Raw genomic sequence first — 21576 nt, forward strand, 5'->3', positions numbered from 1 at the left:
TCTGATATAACTGCAATTGAGTTGAAACAGAGGAAACCAGGAGAGGTCAGAGCATGGGTCAGGCTCCCAAGAAAGGCAGAAGCATGGTTTTAAAATTACACACAGGGGTTGGGGATTTAGCTCAGTGATAGAGCGCTTGCCTAGCAAGCACAAGGCCCTAGGTTCGGTCCCCAGCTCCAGAAAAAAAAAGAAAAAAAAAATTACACACAACCGGAAGCTTCCCATTTGCCCTCACAAAATATCTAAAACCAGCACTTTGTAAAGAACAGAGATTTATTCTGCTCGTGGTTTCAGGGGTATCAATGGATGGGCTACTCATCCCTATGATGAGGCCAGACAGAAGGGGTTGAAGGGGTTGGGAGATTATGGGAAGAACCTTGTTTACCTCATGACAACGAGGCAGGAAACAAAGAGGGGAGGAGGCAGACTCTCAATGTCCCCTTTAAGGACATACCCCCCCCCCAATGACTTAATGGTCCATCTTTCCAGTAGACAACACCTTCCAAGAGTATTTAGTCCTTTAAGATCCAAAGGGGGGTGGGGGGGTTGGGGATTTGGCTCAGTGGTAGAGCGCTTACCTAGGAAGCGCAAGGTCCTGGGTAGCGCAAGGTCCTGGGTTCGGTCCCCAGCCCCGGGAAAAAAAAAAAAAAAAAAAAAAAAGATCCAAAGGGATCATTTAAGATCCAAAACCTAAACCAGGCATGGTGACACATGCCTTTAATCCCAGCACTTAAGAGGATCTGTTAAAGAAGATCACATGCATATGTATATCAGCCTAGAATACATACTTATTTCGAGAACAGCCAGAGTTACATAATAGACCCGATTTAAAGGAAAGGAAGGAAGGGAAAGCTGAAACCTAATGGCCTCAGAGTGAATGGGTCAACACTTACCCCAAAGCAGTAACTAGGCACCAATTATAGCAAGTCTCGTCTATGGGCTTATTGTTGGTACTAATCTGTAGCTAGAAGTCCCAGATAACACACCCTGTTTCAGCAGACACAAACGACTCGCTAATTACATCATCCATGTCTTTAGCCTAGCTCTCAGCATCAGCTGCGGAGGACTAGAGGAAAGTTGAATGACTACTGAATTAGCTCATGGGAGCCTCACAACATCGTAAGAGGAAAGGCTTAACTCTCTACTACCAACTACCTTTCGTGCATCCCACTAAAGGGTGGAGCAGAACGTGAAGCCTTGATCTTTCCTGTTCGAAATCCACAACATGTCAACCACATCACCTGCTCCACAGTCTTCAGGAAAAGCCCTAGGCAGAGTGTATCTTCTGTAGTGTGCCATTCTGAACAAAAGCCCCCTCCTTTCAGGGACCATTTAGCTTGTGTTTTGGGAGTCCAGCCTTCTCCCCCTACCTCCTAAGGAAAAAAATGTTGACTAAAACACACTTTCATGTCAACTACAGCTAAACTCTGCCAAGAGGCTTACTATCTCAAATGGCTCATTGGCAGTATGATGCCATCGAAGTATGATGTCATCATCAATATGATGTCATTGACAGTATGATGTCAGCAGCAGTATGATGCCAGCAGCAGTATGATGCCTAAGTCTTTTTCTTAGACATGGCTGGTCATGTCTGAGAAGACATTGGCAAAAATCCAAGCCTCAATTCCAGAATATGAGGCTGAATTCTGGGTCCTCCTATTACGCCCTGGTGTCTTTAGGGCCACAATTTACAATCCAAGCATCTTCCCTACCACAGTAAATAATAGTAAGTGGGGTACAATATTGACTCTGTTGTATAAACAAAGAAGAAGGAGCAGAGATAGCACATGAACAAAGAGGCTTCAGACAAGGAATGAAAGGGGTTTTCGATAAACAAAGCTCTCTTACATTTTGCTTTCAAAGAATTTCTTCATAGCCGCAAAGGCTCTGAATCAAATTTGTGTTGGAAAGCATAAGAATGAATCAACAAAGCCAGCCTTGGTTGTGTATGCTTGAAATCTCAGCACTCAAGAGACCAAGGCAGGAGGATCATGGGATTCAGGGCAGCCTTGGCTTCAAAAGTGATATCCAGGCTTGTCTGGACTACATAGTAAGTCCCTGTCTGAAAAGCAGACCTCCCCCAAAAATAGTAACAGTATTTCTTCCATGTTTTCTATGCCTTGATTCAGCAGAGCTTGATAGCAAGTTCCTCCTAGTTCACAGTAAACCCTGACCCTATAAAACAGACAAGGAAAGGTGGATCCATAGTATGTGTTCACAGAATTCTTAAATCGTTTTGATCTGCTACACCATGAAACACGTCAGAAAACCCAAGAGATTCCTAAAAGGTTTTCTCACCGGCAGTCATTTTTGAATGAGTTTGAAGTAAAAGTCCTGATCTCCAGGTAGAGGGGTTAAGTCAGGAGTATTCCTCTGCAAAGTCTAGGAGGGTTACAGTATGCAAGGAAGAAGAGGGCTTTATAGAAATTCAAGTCATGGGTTGGGGATTTAGCTCAGTGGTAGAGCGCTTGCCTAGCAAGCACAAGGCCCCGGGTTCGGTCCCCAGCTCCGAAAAAAAAAAAAAGAAAAAGAAAAAGAAAAAAGAAATTCAAGTCATGGGCAATAGAAATTTCAAGCAGCTGCTGGCTAAGTTTGTCAGTCAAGCATGAGGACCCGAGTTTGATCCCCTACAGATAAACAAAAGGCCCTACTTGGCAGAGTGTGTATAATCCAACAATGGGGAGTCAGAGATAATCCAGCAATGGGGAGTCAGAGACAGGAGCACCCTTGGGATGTGCTGGCCAAGCAATCTAGCCAAATAAGTGCAATCTGGGTGCAGTGAGAGACCCTGTAATAATAATAATTATTATTATTATTACTATTATTATTATTAAATATTATTATTATAGATAATCATAATGTGGAGAGCAATTGAGGAAGACATTGAACATTAACCCCTGGTCTTCACATACACAACACATGGGCTCACATAACATACATAAACATACACACAAAAAAATAAAATTCAAGGTGAGTTAAAGGGGGTTCATTATTATCCATTCTTGTTCCCTTATCCAATCAAACCACCCGTAAAAGATTCCTGAGTATATACAGACAAGCAAACAGGTTTGAAGGAAGTCTAAATTCTTAATTGCTAGTTTTGTGGAGAAAAAATTAATACTTATTAATTTATTAAATGTCATGTGTTTGGGTGTTTTTGCTGCATGTCTGCCTGTGTGTCACATACATACAAGGCCTGACAAGGCCAGAAGAGGGCATGTGGTACTCTAGATTTGGCGTTACAAACAGTTATTAGCTACCATGTGGGTGCTGGAATTCAAGCTCCAGACCTTTGAAAGAGTAGCTAATGGTCTTATCCACTGAGCCATCTCTTTAATCACATCCCCTCCCAAAATTTCCTAATGAAAAGTTAAGGAGAAGAGTGTACTGATGCCACAAAGCTTCTAGTGAACAGCCGTGGAAGTTACTGACTGGGTTGCGTTATCATGACTAAGACGTGTGTTGTTTTCATAACGATAGAGATGATGCAGTGTTGGGAAAATAAGCTGCCATCGCATACCTCAGAACGACGGAGTAAAGTTTCCATGCATGAGATGGATCCACAGAAAATCACCCTATAGGTAGCGTATGTAGGTCAAGGAAGCTAGTGACTGAGTCTGGGGAGAACCATAGCCCAGTGCCACAAACAGCTCTGAGGTAAAGCTAAGTGACCAGCAATGCGGGTTTTAAAGCTGCTGCTTTTACTAGTAAATGTTAAAGAGTGGAAGGGTTTAATCTCCCTTCCACAGGTCTCCTAAAGAGCTCATTTCTGTCCCTTTGTTGGTTACAACTTCTGAAAAACCCACAAGCCAAGTGGTCCCAGCAGTTGTGTGACGTAGATGTCTTTTCGTTTGAGTGATGCAGGCTAGGATGAAATTACTAAGTCAGTCTGTTCTGTGGTCTGATTGGAAAATTAAAACCCTGGCTATCTAAAGTGGGCACTGCTACCAACTCCAAAACGAAAGACTGCCCAGGCACCTACATGAACAATGATGGCTGTACCCTCATCTATTTTAAAATACACAAAGTTATGAGTATCTTCATTTGGGCTGGAGAGATGGCTCAGTGGTTAAGAGTATTAACGGCTCTTCCAGAGGTCCTGAGTTCAAATCCCAGCAACCACATGGTGGCTCACAACCATCTGTAATAAGATCTGATGCCCTCTTCTGGTGTGTCTGAAGACAGTTACAGTGTACTTATATACTTATATAAATAAATCTCTTTTTTAAAAAAAAAGAGTGTCTTCATTCAGGAGAGACAGAAGCTTGTGATCAGAGATGAGAGGCCTTGCCCAAAATGAATGAGCAGGAGGAGAGTTTTGTCTGGATGTGAACCTAACCCCCAGTCTGACTCCATACTTACATTCTCCTTACTATACTCTGTGGTCTCTCTGAAACCTGGACCTTTCTGAAATGGGAGAAACGGGTATCTTTGAATATGAAAGTGACAAGTGACGTTTGTCTCGGGTGTGCATACCTGGTTGGAGCTAGTGTGCCGGACCTGTAGCTGCCCCACACAAAATGTCTACTGAGGTAACAGTTTGGTTTTGGTTCTTAATCTCACAAGTGTCAAAGAACAAAATTCACAGGGACAGATGTGATACATTTTTAAAGGACTGGGGGTCACTGATTTACTTTTTTCCATGCCTTTTGCATGTATAAGTGCTTTGTCTGAACATAGCTTTGTAGACCTGGTACTGTCAGAAACCAAGAGATGGAGTGAGATCCCCTGGACTCAGAGTGGACTATAGATGATTGTGAGCCACCATGTGGGTGCTGGGAAATGAACCCACATCTTTCACAAGAGCAGCTAGGTCTCTTGACTTTACTCCTTTCTCTAGGCCCTAAAAAGGAGCTTTTATTATAGAGAGAAGGCTTAACAAAGGATTTGGGGGTGACGGAAAACAAGCCAAGCTCCAGAGGGAGCCAAGGAAGGGTTATGAAAAAAGTAAATCTCCTGTGGTATATGGGAGGAGGAGGGTACGTGGGAGGGGACAATGCAAATGGGTTGCCTCTAGGCTTCTTTGTATAAGGGTTCCTGTAGGACTTACAGTAGAAAATGAACAAAGACTGGGGTGGTTTCTATTGAGACTGGTTAATTCTCTGGGCACCTTGAATACTGAGCCCATGGAAAGCCAACAAGCTCAAGACCTGTGCCCCTGCCCCAACCAGGGACATGATCATGTGCTGCACACGTGCTGCTCCTGTGACTAGGAGAATGGCCCTGCCTTGATGTCCTCCCTCCCTCTCTGACTTGCTTTGATAGCTATTGACTGTGCTGTGTTCTGACCATTAGTCACGGCCAACCCCATCACTCACTGACCTTGAAGTATTGCCGGCCGTAGATTTTGTCAGGGTCTCTTTCAGTTAAACCATGTCCTCTCTGTTCTCCTGTTGACATAAACCAGCTTGTGATTTTACTTCGACAGAGAACTGACTGTTACCATAGCTGCCAAAATGTAGCTGTAGTCTTTCTCGATTGCATCATAAGTAGCCCCCTCTCTACCTATCTATGGAGTGGCCTGGAAGAGTTTTGTTAGATGTCATCCTTGCTTAGAGCCTACACTTAGCTGAATAAGAAACGAGATGTGTGGGGGCTGGCGAGATGGCTCAGTGGTTAAGAGCACTGACTCCTCTTCCAGAGGTCCTGAGTTCAATTCCCAGCAACTACATGGTGGCTCACAACCATCTGTAATGGGACCTGATGCCCTCTTCTGGTGTATCTGAAGACAGCTACAGTGTACTCATATATGTGAAATAAATAAATCTTTTAAAAGAAAGAAAGAAAGGAAGGAAGGAAGGAAGGAAGGAAGGAAGGAAGGAAGAAAGAAAGAAAGAAAGAAAGAAAGAAAGAAAGAAAGAAAGAAAGAAAGAAAGAAACAAGATATGTGTAAGGGCAAAAAAGAAATGACACATAGCACATAGTTTCATGGGAGCCAGCCAACTAGAGCCTGCAGACACTGGCCTTGCCTTCCCAGAGCCCTGTTCTCTCTCTCATCTGGTCAGCTTGACTCTCATCTACCAAACTGCTATTGACTTCGCCCTTTCAGCACTCACATCTGGTCTCACAGTAACATTTCTTCAGACCCCGACAGCCAAGGCTCTTTCCTCAGCTCGATGCCTTCAGGCAGTGACCTACTTTCAAGTTTTTTATGTTTAGAAATTGTCATTATAAAGTTCCAGCTGGGTGGTAAAGGGAACACAGTTGATAAAGTGCTTGTCGTGAGTTTGGTCCCCGAGAATCCACATAATTACTGTGTTGTTGTTTTTGTTGTTGTTGTTGTTGTTGTTGTTAAAAGCCAGCTGTAATGGTCTCCATCTGTTTGTGTGTGTGCAGGTTTTTGTGATGGGGTGTGCAAAGCCACGACACATACAGAAGCCAGAGAACAACTTCATTCCTTGGTCCTTCCACCTTGAGAAAGAGTCTCTTTTTTGTTTGCTGTTGCTTAAGCCAGCCTAGATGGCCAGAAAGCTTTCAGAAATTCTCCTGTTTCTATCTCCCACCTATCTCCATGGGAATATTGGGATTGTAGTAATTCGTGGACCACCACTTCCTGCTCTGTGAACTCATATCTGTTTCCTCCTCTTACTGAACAAGATAGGAGACAAGAAGTGCCTGACCCATAACCAACTGCCCTTTCATAGTAGCTAATATTCCATTCCCTAGTTGAGGTACTAGACATCATAACGCCTAACTGAAGGCATTTCCGGCAACAGAAACACGCAAGACACAGCAAGAGCCAAAGGCAAACCAAGAGCATCGAACTTGACTTAGCCTCCTCATCCAGTTTCAGCCATGCAAGAGGTGCTCAATAAAAGTAAATCAGACTGGGGGCTGGGAGGTGGCTCAATCGGGTGGTAGAGACGTTGCCTAACAGGCATGAAAGTCTGAGTTCTACCAACAGCACTTTACAAACTGGGGTCTGGGCATACACCTGTAAGCCCAGCGCTCCAGAAGCAGAAACGGAAGAAGCGAAGGTCACCATCAGCTACAAGACAAGTTTGAGGCCAGTCTACGAGACAGGAAACCTTCCCTTGCAAAACTTAGCTTTAAAAATTAGCTGAAGACATGAGAGAGCGAATGTCTCCTAAGAGCAAGGTCTTCTAACTTTAATTCATCCAGGCACAAAACCAACATCAACAACCCATTTAAACACAGCCCATTCTAGTCTTCTGAATGAATGAATGAATGAATGCGCACACCTCTCCTTTGTTTGGTTAATTGACTGATCTACCTCAATTAAGAGACCAGAGCTCCCTCAGAAAGTGGTTCAGTCACTGGCTGGCAGCAGTTACCAGACAAAAGCACGCTCCTTATTCTACCAAAACTGCTATAGTCCTCGGTGTGGAAAGATGACAGAATAGGTCATTGTTCCCCTCCTCAGGTGAGGAAACTGATGTTGAGGAACTGTAAGAATTTGTCCAAATTCTCTAGAAGAGCTTGCAGGGGACAAATGGCCTTCATGGCTTCTTTGGCTCTAAGGCTCTGGGTCTGCAATCTCTCCTCAAGGTATCAATAGGTTCCATTGCTATGGTTACTGTTACCATCCATAGGTGACCATCTCCTGTGATGTCTCCTGTGATCACTCCCCTCCCGGATCCCCTCCCTGCTGGCTCTGCTAAACTGAACCTTGGAATTCTGACAGCAGAGGGGGCTACTGAGCCAAACCCAAACTCCCCCACCATGCCTGGCTCCTTCCCATCCTGAGTTCTGAGAAGTCTCTCAAGTCTCTGAGGCCAAGCAGAAAAAAAAAAAAAAAAAAAAAAAAAGGCTGGAGATCTGTAACGTGAAATACCATCCCAAACCAGTATGTGCTGTGGCCTTTGCCAGTAACAACTTGTCTCCCCAGAAAAGTCCCTGCCAGGAAATGTTAAAAAAAAAAAAAAAATCTAGCAGGGGATCTCAAACCTGGCTGTACACCAGAAACCACTAAACTGTTTGGTTTTGTTCATTTGTTTGACTTTCTTTTTTATTTTTTTGGGAGACATGGTCTCATATAACCCAGGCTAGCCTCGAGCTTGCTGTGTAACCAATGGACAGCTTTTAAACTCTTGATTGCCCTGCCTACACCCAGCCACTAAAACCAGATTGTGTGTTTTAAAATTATTGATTTATTTATCTACTTATTTCCTCATCTACATATTAGATTAGTGTTATATCACTCATCTATACTACCAGGCTGCCTATTAAAAATACATAGTCCAGAGCCTAGAGAGATACCCTAGCAGTTAAGGGTACTTGTTCCTCTTGCAGAGAATACAAGTTAGGACTCCAGCACCTATGGGGTAACTGGAACCTACCATATATAACACCAGTTCTAGGGGATCCAACAAACTCTCTCTCTTTTTTTTTTATTTCTTTTTTTTCCGGAGCTGGGGACTGAACCCAGGTCCTTGCACTTGCTAGGCAAGCGCTCTACCACTGAGCTAAATCCCCAAACCCAACAAACTCTTTCTGGCCTTCTAAAGCAATGTACACACGCGCGCGCGTGCGCGCACACACACACACACACACACACACACACACACACACACACATATATATATATTACACCTTTTTTTAAAAAGGAAATATCAATTTCAAAAGATATTTTAAAAAACACACAGTCCAGGGCCACATATGGTGGTACATGCCTTTGATCCTAAGGACTTTAATCTTAAACAACTGTGAGTTCAATCCATATATTGAGTCCAGGCCAACCAAGAGCTACTTAATGAATCCTTATCTCAAAGCTAAGTAAATAGATATAAATAAATAAACAAATAAATAGATAAAATGATGAATGAATGGATGGATGAATGAATGAGTTGAACCATAGGTAGTCCAAGGTATCACCCAGACCTATGAAACCAGCACATTCAAAAATGTAGGACCTGGAAGTCTGTAAAAATAATAATGTATGATTCTAACGGTTCCTGAAACATAGGCATGTTTATAAACCAATAAGCGAGATTAAACTGGAAGGTTCTTTGCTTGGTTATTGATGTTATCGTGGTGGAATCTGGGGTGGTGGTGGTGGTGGTGGTGGTGGGTTTTTTGTTTTGTTTTTGCTGGTTCCCCCCCAATACACACTTTAAGATATAACAGCCAAAATGCATAAACCCCTCTTTCCACTCCTGTAGAATACTACTATTTTCTACTGCCTATGTAGCCATCTTAAGAAGTATTTGAAAACTATATTTATCACTTGCAAAAATTAACATGAGCCACAAATGGAATCTTATGTTTCCTAGTACCTTCTTCCAAAAAGCTAAAAAGCAGGCAGATTGCATTTTAGCAACATTTTAATTTACCTAAAACATCTCAACTGCTAAACAACAGAACAAAATTATTACATTCTTTTCTTATATGGTCTTCTTATATAGTTCTTCAATCTGGTGTATCTACTGTACACACGGAACCTCTGAATTCAGACTGGCCCATTCTGAATACTTAGCAGCCACAGCAGACACTGGATAATACGTTCCTCAGCTCCTGTAAGTCAGAAATGGTCAATACCCAGTGCCCATGATAAGCAAAGAATTAGGGTGGGGCCATGTGTCATACGGCCATCATTCTGTGTGGATACTAAGCTACCCCATTTCTACTTCTCTAGCAATCAGGCAAAGAGATAAAGTTCAAAGGTGACTCATCCTGGTACTTATTCATGTAGAGAAGATGGTAGCCTGGTAGGCAGTGGTTAAGACCACACAACTGCATAAGAAAATGCTTAGAAGACTTAAGGCTTTTGAGATAATCCAGTGAATAAAAACACCTCCTGCCAAGCCACCAGATAATGTGAATTCCATCCCTAGGACCCACATGATAGGAGAAGAGAACTGTCTTCTGAACGTTGTCCTCTCTCTCTCTCTCTCTCTCTCTCTCTCTCTCTCTCTCTCACACACACACACACACACACACACACACACACACATACACACACACACACTGAATAGAAAAAGTAAAATAAACATAAGATAATTTTAACACTTTTTCAAAAGAAAAGATTCAGCCAGAAAAAGGATTTCCCCAGAACTACTGATATCACAAGGCCTAGTATTAACTCTTAAAAGTACAGGGTGCCATGTTGGGGCCATGACTCATTCATGTACACTTGTAATCCAAGCACTGGAAAGGCAGAGACAAGAAGAATCCCTAGAGCTGACTCACCAAGCAACCCCAGATTGTGAGGTCCCGGGCAATGACAGAGCATACTTAAAAAAAAGGGGGGGGGGGGGGCCTGGGGATTTAGCTCAGTGGTAGAGCGCTTGCCTAGGAAGCGCAAGGCCCTGGGTTCGGTCCCCAGCTCCGAAAAAAATGAACCAAAAAAAAAAAAAAGAAAAGTAGTCATTACCTGAGAAACAGAACCCAAGATTGTTCTCTGACCTTCTCTTCACACGTACACGCACACACTCATGGGTGACACACACAGTATAGGTTTGTATTCATACTACAAAAATAATCTCCCTCACTTGAGGTCAAAATGCTGAGTCAGTGTGGTTGAACATCTCCCATAACATAGAGCCAGCTGATGCCCAGCAAAAGAGGAAATGTGTTGACCACTAAAATATTGTCATCAGGCAACACTAGATCATATTTATAGAGCATGATTTTATAAAGCACATTATTTTCCCTTCTCGTTTGCTCCTCGTAAAAGTCCTGTGAAGCTCACAAATGGGCTGACAGCCCGGGTCTTAGACCAGGGAACTGAGGCTCAAGGCATCTCTAGGTTTGCTTAAACCGCATAGACAGTTAACCAGTGGTTTCTCCCCCACGAGGCTCTCTGGTCCATATGATAATTCATTTCAACCTTGGCCTCATTATCCGCAAGCTCTTGCCAGCGACTCACCTGATGCCGTGATAAATATCGTTAATTCGCCTTTCAAAGGCCTTTCGTCTTCTAATAGATTAAGTTCCAGTTAGCCTCCGTACACCCCCTCTACAGTGCCTGCTTTCCCTAATCATGTAACTCCCTAGAAGGCGTAAATGCCTTTGCCTCAGGCAAGGATGCCTTTTCTCCAGTTCCCCACGTGGAGCAAGCTTGCCAGGGTTTTGAATTGGGAACACTTTTCTGCTGTCTGCATGGGGACAATTTGCAAAGTCACTCAGAGAGAGAGAGACGTGGGAGGGTTTCAAGCAGGAATGTGAAATGCTGTGAATGAGAGAGTGCATAGGGCAGGTGAAGCAGAAAGAATCTAAAATCAAAAAGAAGGTCTGGTGAGAGGGCTCCGTAGGTTAGAGGCGCTTGCCGTGCAAGTCCGGTATCCCGAGTTCAATCCCTGAAGTCCTCATAAAGATTGAAGGTGAGAACTGACTGCCTCACAGTCTTCCTCTGACTGCCCCAGGTGTACCTTCCCCACCACATATACACGTAACAATAAAAAAGGTTGTAAAAATTAAGGTTAGAAACAATAAACAACACAGCGATGGTCAGCCCGGTGTCTGCTCTTCTTGTAGCTCAGCCCACACTGACGGTAGCCATGATTTCGCTTTCAAATCACCACTCCTTAATTTCTGTGTAGCGTCTATCACTCAGGTATCATTATTTACCTGTCCCCACCCTGAATGTCAGGTCTATAAAATCACAAACTCTGCCTGTCTCGTTTACTTTTCTGCCCACAGCCATTAAGCCCTCCCCTGGGTCTTCCCACCCCACTGCACTAAACACTCATAAATACCAGTTTCATGAATGAGTGTTTTACTCTGCGCTGGGGACCAAGCCAAACGCTTAACAAAGCTTAGGATTGTGTTGCTGAATCCATCCCCAAATTGAGTTTTATACTGTGCATTTTAAAGGTTCCCACAATTAACAAAAGGCTAAAATGTCAGATTCCAAAGAAACCAGGGATAAGTCTCATTTGGTACCTGTGGCTCCTTCCAGCAGTTCTCAGCCTGCCTGCTACCTTAAACCTCTCCAGCCCAGGAGCTGGGCCTCACTTCCCTTCCCCAACTTCCCTTATCCATATAACCTCAGCCATTTTGGCTACACACTCTCTTGGCTCCTGGCTGGCTTGCTCTGGGCCTCTTTGCCCTCTCACGTCATCCTTCCTTCCTCTTCTTTTCTCCTCATGTTCTCTCTGTCTCTCCCCTCACATTGCCTGGTCCATTCTGCTGGCCATATTCAGTCTAGACTCTTCCAGATGCCTCTGGCTGTACTCTCCCTCATATCTACAATAAAATCCTTCTCCTCAACGATACCCCGGAACAGTCCTGTCGTCATTTGCATTCAGTGAGGTCACTAGTAATTCTGTTAGCCTGAAAACCCTTTCCTCAGAGAAACCCTCTTTCATTCGTTCCAAGTCCAACTCAATATTGTAAACTACTTATCATTACGTTCTGAAAAGAAATACAGGCAGGACTTATGGTCATTACTCTGACCAAACCCCTGATGTAAGTGAAGCAAGGTAAGGAAGAAGAAGAGTTGATTGTGGCTCACAGTTCCGGGGGATACAGCCCATCATGGTGGGCTCTTCCACTCTCAGAAAGTATAGAGTGCTACTGTTGGTCCTATTTTCTCCCTATTCAGTCCAGAACCTCAGCCTATGGAATAGTGCCACCCACAGTGGCACTACTTCAGTTAACCCAAGGTAGGTAATTCCTCAAAAGCAAGCCCAAAGGTTACCCTTTTCTAGATGATCCTTCACAAGTGTGCCTTGAGGCTTGCTCCTAAGTGAGTTTAGATCCTGTAACATTTATCATCAACATTAACCATCACAGCCTTCATTCTGCTTTTCAAAAGAAGCTTATTGAGCACCAACTATGTGTCAGGTTGATGGCAGAGTATGCAGTCAGGCTAAACCTTGGAAGGGGCTCAATATACCAGGGCTGGTTTTCTCATCACTGATTCTTTTAAGCCTCCTCTATTGGCTTACCGCCATTTTCCTTCACTCCCCTGAATGGAAGTGTTCTTCAGGTCCAGCTGTAGGTATGTCTGTTGATTTCCACCTAGAAGGCTTCATATGCCTTCTCACACATGAGGCATGTCTTACATGAGGATGTCTTGTTAACCAATGTGGCTGATGCTGACTTTTTCCCAAGTGCCCAACCTGTATCTCTTTCCACCAGAGCATCCTATCTCAAGTCAGCATATGGATGCTTGCCAGTTGGCTAAAGTGTCTGATCATGGCAACAGGGTTTCCTGTGTGGCAAGAAATAAAAACTTAATTTATTGAGCAGTGACATTAATTTTTTTTTAAGTGTCAGGGAACTGGGGAGTAAGTTAAGCAACTGCATGAAGACCCGGGTTCAAATCCCCAAAACCCACATAAAATCAGAGCATGGCTGCATAGATAAATAATCTTAATGCTCTTATGGCAATACGGGTGTTGGAGACCACAAGAAGGGATCACCAGACATTCAAGAGCCACTAGCCCATTTGAAGTAGCTGCAAATAACTAAGAGAACTTATCTAGGTAGAAAATAGAGACTGATAACTGAAAATATGGCAGGTTTGTGTAAAACATTGTTGCTATCCCCAGTTACCTGCCAATTCTTCAATACTATCTACCAACCACAGAAAGTAACATCTCCATTGGGGTGTGTGGGTGTGGGTGTTGGGGGGGTGGGAGAGGGTGTTGCACTATGCAAAACTATGAGTTAGTTTAGAACAAACCAATTATGTCTGTGTGGAGCTAAGGAGCTGCTGCTTTCGATGCTCTGTTGCTAAGGTTGAGGTGGTTCAGGGTGATTGGCTGCCGAGCAATACCTGAATGCATCCCTTGTCAGGATGATACATTTATCCAGAGATAAATGAGCACTATTCTGCTGTATAAAGACCAAATCAAAATGAAGTGAACTTCCAATAAAGATGTCCGTGTTCACCAAGAGTAGGGGTATATGTCTACAGTCCTAGCATTTTTTTTTTTGGTTCTTTTTTTCGGAGCTGGGGACCGAACTGAGGGCCTTGCGCTTCCTAGGCAAGCGCTCTACCACTGAGCTAAATCCCCAACCCCCAGTCCTAGCATTTAGAAGGCTGAGTCAAGAGGAGTTCAAGGCCAATCTCGTCTACATAGTTGATATCCTGTCTCGAAACAAAATCTCACTCTCAAATTCCTCTATGGGATGAACATAAGCGCTTGGAAGATCCAGAATTCTTTATATAAATTGATATGTTAATGTTACACTGTATATAAAACTGCAAAGGATGCATAACATTGCTTTAAAAAAGAAAAAAACCGGGGTTGCGGATTTGGCTCAGTGGTAGAGCACTTGCCTAGCAACCGCAAGGCCCTGGGTTCGGTCCCCAGCTCCGAAAAAAAGAAAAAAAAAAAAAAAAAAAAAAAAAAAAAAACAGAACCACGGTTGGGTATATGGCTCAGGGGTAGAGCACTTGCCAACCAGGCACAAGGTCCTGGGTTCAATCCATAGAACTACTAAAAAAAGGTATATTTTTAAAAGAACAATTTAAGGGGATTCACATTGTCTGCATCTATCACTTATTATAAAACTATCATCAACAAGAGAATAGTATGGGGGTTGGGGATTTAGCTCAGTGTTAGAGCACTTGCCTAGCAAGCGCAAGGCCCTGGGTTCGGTCCCCAGCTCCAAAAAAAAAAAAAAAAAAAAAAAAAAAGAAAGAAAGAAAGAAAGAAAAGAAAAGAAAAGGAAAGGGAAAAAAAAGAGAATAGTATGGTGATGGCTACCATTATCAATAAAGGAATGAAGTAGGAGGTACCAAAACCAAATTCACATACATACTCAGTCACTTAAAATGAAGCTTCTAAGGCAGATCAGGGGAAAGGATTATCTTTCCCACAAATGGTAGAGAAATAAATTTATACCATATTTAAAAAATAACAAACAACAACAACAAAAAAAAAAAACAAACCTAGAACACAAAATTAAGCCCGATGATGTGGAACTATGACCCTAGCACTCAAGACAAGGAGACTTGTCTGTAAATAAGTAAATAAACAAACAAACAAACAAAGGAATCAGGAACTGATTTCCTTAAGAAAACTAGCCGAGCAGTGGTAGCACATGCCTTTAATCCCAGCATTCAGGAAGCACAGACAGGTGGATCTCTGAGTTCAAGAGCAGCCTGGTCTACAGAGTGAGTTCCAGGACAACCCTGACTACACAAGGAAACCCTGTTTCAAAGAAAGAAAAAAGAAATAAAACTAACTCTAATTCTAAAACACACGAAATAGGGGCAGGGAACTGGCTCAGTCAGTAATGTGAGGACCCATCCCAGCATCCACCACAAAGTAGCTGGTCATAAGGATACAGGCCTATGTTCCTAGTGCTGGGGAGACAAAGATGGACGATCACCTGAACTTATGGTGAGCTCCAAGCTTAGAAAAGCTTATCAGAGAGAGAGAGAGAGAGAGAGAGAGAGGCATTCATACATACAGAGATACAAAGATACATAGATAGATACATAGATACAAAGATAAATACATTGCTAGATACAAAGATAGATACATTGCTAGATACAAAGATAGGTACATAGATAGACAGACAGACAGATACATAGATACATAGATAGATACATAGATACATAGATAAATTAAATGGTTAAATAAAAAGTCACACTTGTACTTTCACACACTCATATACCACACACAAAATATAATGAATTTCATTTTATTTTTTTAAAAGACAGCAAATAAGCACACAAAAATGTGCTGCAGAGTCACAAGAGAAGAAAGAGTAATTAGGCCGTTTTCACCAGACCCCCAGAACAGCCAGATACTGGGACGGCAATGCCAAGTGCTGGCGAGCATGTGAAGCCCCTGAAAGTTTACATTCACACAAAGACTTGTATTCAGTGTTCACAGTAGCTCTCCTTGGACTAGCTCAGCACTGGAAATAATTGTATTTGCCAAACTGGAAACCCATCTAATGGACGACTGCTCAGTAATGAAAAGAAACCACTACCCATGCATACTACATGAATGAACCCGAAAATAACTGTAACGAGGAAAAGAAGCCACACAGTGCTACATGGTTCCTTTCGTGTGAAACCTTTTATTCTCTTTGACTTTTCAAGTTCACCTCCTGAACAACTTTTAGGTAAACATTAACAAGCCTTTTCACATGGCTACTACTTTCCCTTTAACTTGGTTTATAATCTTTGTTTGGCTTTAATTGCTTTTTATTATATCATTCCGTTTTGCAATAAAAATTAATGTATATTATTACAATGTAAGGCCTTAGAGATAATGTGGATCTATGAACATAAGAGTTGCTTATATGTGCCATATGCTACAATCACAGCACTCAGGAGGCAGGAGGAGCAAAAGAAAAAAAAGAGAAGGAAGGAAGAAGGAAGGAAGGAAGGAAGGAAGGAAGATTCATTCAAGTCATCCTTGACTATAGAATGAGTTGGAAGCCAGCCTGGGGGGTATGTGACACCCTGTCTCAAAAAATAATTTTTTAAAAGCAAATATAAAAGGAAGGCTCTGTTGAGTAAGCAGTAGGATCAATAATCCATAAAGTAGGATCATAAATCCAAAACAATGAATACAACAAATTGTCTAGGGCACGTGACATAGAAAGTTAAAAAAAAAAGCTTGCAGAGGCAATGGGGGATAAAGGTCGCCACATGTAGCAGGCCCAACACCAGCACACAGACTTTCATATTAAAGAAAAAAATTAAAAAGGGGCTGGAGAGATGGCTCAGCAGTTAAGAGCACTGACTGCTCTCCCAGAGGTCCTGAATTCAATTCCTAGCAACCACATGGTGGCTCACAACCATCTATAATGGGATCTGATGCCCTCTTCTGGTGTGTCTGAAGAGAGTGACCATGTACTCACAAACATTATATATATATAGATATATAGATATAGATATAGATATAGATATAGATATAGATATAGATATAGATATATAGATATTCTAGATATATTATATATAATATATTTATTATATATAATAGATAGATACAAAGATAGATACATATATTTTTTTAAAACATTTTATTTATTTATTATATATTATGATTACACTGTCGCTATCTTCAGACACACCAGAAGAGGGCATCAGACTCATTTCAGATGATTGTGAGCCACCATGTGGTTGTTGGGATTTGAACTCAGGACCTTGGGAAGAGCAGTCGGTACTCTTAACCACTGAGCCATCTCTCCAGCCCCATATATATTTTTTTTAATTAATTGAGATAGCATCAATCTATGTATCCCAGGCTAGCCTAGAACTCAGGCTTCTCCTGCATCAGCCTCCACAGTGCTGAGACTTGGGGCATGCATGAGCATACTAGGCCCTGACATGTCATCTTTAAGGTGTTAGTCTTGCTATTGGATCCCTAGGCCAAAGGCCTGATTTTGTGAATTCAGCAGTGGACCAGGCTCAGTTATTCCCTGCAACTTAGCTGACCAAATAAAAACCCTCCCTGGTGAGGCAGGGAAGGATTGTGTTCAGTGTAGTCATCCTGAGGAGGAACAGAGAGTTCCCAGCCTCAGTCTTCAGAGCGTTGATAAGAAGTCAGGCTTCTGTACAGAGGAACAGCTTCTGTACAGAGGTCAGGGAAGCATAGGCAGTCAAGCAGTCTTTTCAAACTGTGGGCTGGTTCGTCCTTATCTCAGGACAGTTCTTCAGAGTCTCGTCAGCAATCAGCTAGCAGCTACTGCCCGGGGATAGTTTCCTCCTCGTCACAAGATGTGTATAGATGAGACCTGTTCTTCCTGGAATCCAAGAAAGGACAGGGAAGAATGACTCAGAGAAGGGACAAGTCAGACCAGCAAGAAGTCAGACCAGCAAGATGGAGTCAGTTAGGCCTTCAGATTAAGGTAATTTATCTTTAGATCAGGGTAATTTAAGACTGGCAACGTCTAGGCACCATCTAGGTAATCTGGAAGAAGTCATAAACACTGAAGGTTGGTAACTTCCTTAGGCTGGAGTTGGAGTTAGAGGCATTGCCACTTTTAGATCAAATATGCCCTAGTGAAGAGTCAAGAAGGACTCTAACCCTAAGTTCAAGCCAGCCAAGGACACAGATGCAAAATAAAGACAGAGAGGTCCAGCTTTCAGTCAGCCATTAGACACCTAGCACCTTTTGGCAAAAGCAGCCTAAATCCCTGTTTCAGTCAGAATAACCGGCTTGCAGAGTGAAATGTAATAAATTGTTGGGAATGTTCCTTTTGTTCTTTGTTTGTTTGTGGCTTTTCAAGACAGGGTTTCTGGTAGCCCTGGCTGTCTTGGAACTCACTGTGTAGCTCAGGCTGGCTTCAAACTCAGAGATGGGCCTGCCTCTGCCTCGTAAGTGCTGGGATTACAGGTGTGCATCACCAGGGGCCCAGCTGCAAGCTTCCTTCTTGTCCTTTCCCCTAAGCACGCTCCACTTCTCTAAACAGGCAGGAAACAAATATCGAAGGACTGTGTGTGGAAGGGGTCACCACACCACGCTGCTTTGAACACCCAGTTATTAGTCTTCCACCAGCACTCATCGGCTGCAACCAGCCCAGCCTCCATCCAAACTCACCCTGGCTTCCAACCACCTATCCTATTCCAAAGGCTTTCAGCCTCCCACACTGCCCATGGCCACTTGGCTCTCATTTGTTTCCAGACAGCCCCTGGGTATATGCCACTTGTTATCAGCAAGCATCTCTTTATGGAGGTACAATGTGCTTCTGACAATCACAGGATCGAGCTCTTTCCTTATTACTGTGCTGGCCCCTGGCTGCCAGAGCCACCGCCCAGAAATAGCTGCTAATCAACTAACTGGCAAGATGAAGGCCTCATGGTAACTTCTGGGACTGACTTCCAAAGGGTTTGTGGAGATCTTGGAGGAACACAGAGTCTCTCCGGTGTCTATCTGACTCAGTCCTTTATCATTTGTGGAAGGACGCCATCCTAAGTTGCCTTGCCTGGTTTTGGTTTGTGACTAAGTCTCACTTTTGTCATCTTAGACTTGAAGTGGCCCTACTTCCTCTTGTGCCTAAGGCCAGTAATGCTCTTTGGTAAGTACCATGAGGACCGACCGAGGGACGTACTTGAATCGGAAAGTACATGAGGACTGGAAGAGCCAAGAGTGGGGCAAAATTACAAGCATGAAGTGGTTAATAAAGCGAGATCGTTGGTTAATGCAAATTTTTATCTAGAAGAAACACGGGGTGGGGGATTTTGCACACACCTCATCCCAGTAGACTGTCTGAGTCTATAGAGTCCCTGCAGCTGAATTTATACTTACAAAAGTTATTTGTTGTTTCCCTACTTAAATCCTATTTTAAGTAGACATCCTCCGTGTGCATTTGCTAAATTGGCCACCTTACCCATAAGGGACATGTGACAATCTCTGGACAGTTAATTTCGCTATTGAAAATTAACTGGTGTCTAGTAAATAAAGGCCAGAGACATTGCGAGGCAGAGTCAGCCCAGAATAATCTGACCCCAAATATTAATAATGCCACCATCAAGGGGGCCTGATTTAAGTGAGGGGTTAGTACTAATCTATAACCCCGGCATTCAGGAAAGTAAGGCGGGGGGCAAGGGCACAGCTCAGTGTTAGTGTACTTGTGAGGTCCTGGATTCTATCCTCAGCTGTGCAAACACACACTACCCCAATTAGATCATAAAAGAAACGCACTGTAGTGAAGACGGGTGTGGTAACATATGCCTGTGATCTCAACACTTGCGTGGCAGGAGAGACGGGCCTAGAGTCTGAAACATTAAAATGAACTTCTAAAGATGTTTATAGAGAGAAGGAAGCCTTTCGCCACCCCAGGGGTCGCGGAAGAAACGGAGCATGCTCGCCCCGGACCACTCTGGTGGAAGACTGGAAGCCCTTCCAAACCTGGGCTTCCTCCAAAGAACAGAGCATGCTCGAGAAAAGCCCTTGCTGTACAGACAGAAGAAGCAGGGCATAGAAATGCACTGTAATAGGCTCTGCACCCTCCCCCTGTTGTGGCTTTCTCTCTCCACTCACTAGCCCACTTCTGTTCTGGGCAGTGGTTTTCCTTTCTTAATAAACTATATTTCTGTCTCTAACCACGTGTCTTCGGCCCAATCATTCTGGTGCCCTGGACCACAAGAGCCCAGAATAAGATGGCCTCTAAACTTGGATCTGCAGTCCTGCGCCAAGCCTGTTTCTTCTTTTATCTCTATCAGATGCTGGCCAAAAGCCTGAGTGCGCTTGCCCTAGAGCTCCGTGCTTCATCACTCCTTCTCCGAAGGCCCCGCTCCATCTACCATGCAGTTTTATACAGCTCTCCCTCCGTCGCTGAACACGCCAGCTGTCTCAGACCCTAACTCAAAAAGACATGACTTTCTCTGCTCCTCTGGTCTCTCTCCTTTCTCTCCCAGCTGCTGACATTTACACCTGACTACCCAGTCACCTTTCGCCCAATCTCTAATTGTCCTCCGACTCCCTTCTGAGTCTGTTTTTAAATCTTTGTGTGAGTGAGACTGAGAACTTGAAAGGAACCTAGAATTCCCCTCACATTTGGGAGGTTAGAGGAAGGAAGATCAGCAACTCTGAGTCATCATTGACTAGAGAGCAAGCTGAGGCCAGCCTGTGCTACATTAGGCTTTGTTTAAAAAAAAAAAAAGAGGAAGAGAGGGGGACGGGTAATTGTGGGATGAACAGCAATGAGGGAGCAGGAAGTTGGCAGGTTTGAGGAGAGCCTTGGCTACAGAGCAAGACACCTCCTCCTAGAAAGACGATGTCACTGCAGAGTATCCAGTATCCAGCTAGGTGTAACTCAGCAATGGGACACTTGCCCCAACCCCTACCACAAAAAGCGTAGTGTCATTAAAATACCACAGTAAGATAGCATCCCCTTAAAAACCTATAGGTCCCTTAACCACTCCACCCACATCTCCTTTAAAAACATGTTCGCAAAGCTTATTGTGAATCTATAAGCTACTAAAAACCAGAGCTTTCCCAGGGGACTTTGCAGGGACCATCCTTTTGTACTTGTTACTTGTTTGTTTTTGCAGTGTGTGGGTGGAACAGGGGACTTGCCCATGCAGGGCTAAACTGCCCCATTGAGTTCTAGGCCCCCTTTGAAACAAGTATTTTATCATGACCAAACACCCCTGCCTTCTGCATAGAGAGGGCTATGACAAAATCCTGACTGCACTTGGTAGAGGAAACTCAGAAACATTACTGGATATTCCAGGCTCTCTCACAGAGCCCTAAGAAGGAAAAAAAACAACTGCTAAACCACACCAGTGGTGCACTTCCAGCAAAGCCACCGTCCCCTTTTCAACTCTCTGAAGAGGTCTTTTGCAAAGTGTGTGTGTGTGTGTGTGTGTGTGTGTGTGTGTGTGTGTGTGTGTGCGTGTGTGTGTGTGTGTTTGTGTTTTTCAGAGAAGATCAAAAGTTTTCATAGCTGATTAGAATCCAGAAAGCAACAGCCTGCTTTAACCTTGAGATGTAAATAGTCAAAGATTGTCAAGGGATCTAAAGGGCTGGCGGATTTGATGGAAGATCAAATTCCCGACCTTTCTAGGGCAATTAGTTTCACATGCAAAGTCACCAGGATGGGCTGCCCACTCTCCACCCGCAGCAAAGCCCTGATAAGACTGGGGAGGTTTACAGACTTCCGACTAATTGGCCTGCACCCACCCAGCAGAGTTCATTATCCTTATCCCCAGCTTTTAGAACAGAGAATGTGAACAGGGATTTTTTTTTTTTT

General features: G+C 43.4%; 1 long non-coding RNA gene across 3 annotated transcripts in view; it reads right to left on the bottom strand.

Annotated features, from left to right (window-relative positions):
• The window catches only part of LOC148002831 (uncharacterized), a 134643-nt gene that overhangs the window by 94882 nt on the left and 18185 nt on the right, over positions 1-21576 (bottom strand). Inside the window, exon 1 of one of the 3 annotated variants that reach the window (XR_015631204.1) lies at positions 5323-5400. The exons of the other annotated variants lie outside the window; for them this stretch is intronic. This is a non-coding gene — a long non-coding RNA (uncharacterized LOC148002831). Of the gene's footprint in view, positions 1-5322; positions 5401-21576 lie in introns of those variants that run through there. 3 annotated transcript variants of the gene reach the window in all.

The sequence above is a fragment of the Rattus norvegicus genome, chromosome 10, assembly GCF_021556685.1.
Source record: "Rattus norvegicus strain SHRSP/BbbUtx chromosome 10, alternate assembly SHRSP_T2T, whole genome shotgun sequence".
Taxonomy (NCBI): Eukaryota; Metazoa; Chordata; class Mammalia; order Rodentia; family Muridae; genus Rattus; species Rattus norvegicus.